Source organism: Aplysia californica, unplaced genomic scaffold (genome assembly GCF_000002075.1).
Source record: "Aplysia californica isolate F4 #8 unplaced genomic scaffold, AplCal3.0 scaffold00034, whole genome shotgun sequence".
NCBI classification, from domain to species: domain Eukaryota; kingdom Metazoa; phylum Mollusca; class Gastropoda; order Aplysiida; family Aplysiidae; genus Aplysia; species Aplysia californica.
In genome coordinates this window covers 1,345,229-1,346,978 of record NW_004797304.1, presented here as the reverse complement: position 1 = coordinate 1,346,978, position 1,750 = coordinate 1,345,229, and positions in this window count along the sequence as shown.

Below are 1,750 nucleotides of genomic sequence, written 5' to 3'. Positions count from 1 at the left end.
CCCCAACTCTATCCCGTAGTAAATGAAAGTTTCTTAAATAACGAAATAAGCCTTTGAAACCGTTATGATCGCCTGCACTGAACACTCAGTGACCAACTTGGCGGTTTGCACTGTCACCGCTTGCAACTATAGGAACTTAATAATAACAGCCAACCAAACGTCTTTAGGGCTCAGCAAAGGATAAGCCTGTTCCCACAGCCCGTCCTTAACGAAACTCTTTTTGTGAAAAGGTTAGAAGATTTGAAAAAAAGAACATTGTACGGAGGGCTCACGCTGTCCTAGCCCTGACAATGGGGTGAAAGTTTACGAGGCACTTTACCCCAGGGGCACAGTTACCTATGTGCTCATTGGACCTTTGTTAGGTACGTTCACCTTTTCGCGAATACACAGCCATATCCAGTTCACAGACAGAATATTTTTGTAGTGCTGTTAGTTCATGTTTGTGTTTGTGCCGCAGAGATTTGACAGTAATCACGTCGAACCGTATTATAGAATTTGAGGAAATTTGGAAGGGAAACGGCTTCGTTCCCACCATCCAGAAGAATTTAATTTAGATCAAAGAGATGGAAGACAAACGTGGCTCTTCTCGTTTGAATGTTTCTCAAAATGCCGTGGCTCACTGTGATTATTGAAAGACCATCACTGTTTAGTTCTTATTGTTTGCTATTTTGTGATAAAGAAGAGGAAAACAACCTAAGCCCCACCCAAATTTGGTCCACCCACCTCCACGGGTTGACACACTACGTCTCCATACTCTCTCCTGCGTATAAAGGTTTTATTGTGAGGCTCCAAGAGCCACGGGAAAACATTATTTCTAAAATTGTTTTCCTGCTCTCTAGCAATGTTCTGTCCTCTGCTTTCGTCTCCACTTTCTGCCCCCACCCCCTCACCTCCTTTGCTCCCTCCTCTAGGCTTCTGACTCTTTCTGAAGCCTTTCTACTGCTACTCCTTGGCTCCTTCTTACTGCTGTCTTTCAGCCACACCCCTGATTTTGTGGTAGGAAAGATCTACATCTAGCCTTCTCGGACAAAGGAAAAAAAATCGGAGGTCCCGTGTGCAAGTTGCGCACGTTAAAGATTCTTTGGTGGTCTAAAATCGATAGGAGTAGGCTTCAGCCGGCACCTGGGCAGAGCTGTTCTATGACCACGGAGACCTCATTACGGGCTCTTCTGTTGGCGCTGTCTACAACAACTCTCTTCTCATTGGCTCCCTCATGGACGCCCTGGTTGTCTGCGACTCCGTCCGAGCCACCTAGATGTGAGGTCTCTGAAATAATCGAGAGTGTGCCCATAGGGGCGTGAACCATTTGAAGCCAATAAAGGAAAAACTGGCGATGTCCAAACCATAACACTTTTTTACTTTATGTCAACTCCCTACAGTGCAGCACAACGGTGTTATACAATGTTGGACACTGTTTAGGATAACCAATAAACGAAGAATCTAACTAGCTAACAGTATGTAGAACATAACACTCAAAAGAATTATGTCCCCTTTGATCTTCATTTACAATTAGCCATTTAATTGGGAGTTAATTTAACGTGTACGATTAAATCAAAACGCAGATGTGATTTTTGTTGATGTCTGAAATAGGCAGAAGTAAAGTTTAATAAGTGTAAACTATGTTTAGTTAAATCTATTGTTACCGATCTCACATATTTTTTCAGTCACATTTTATCCTTCTTTTAACGTTTTGGATGTATGTGTGTGTGTGTGTGTGTGTGTGTGTGTGTGTGTGTGTGTGTGTGTGTGT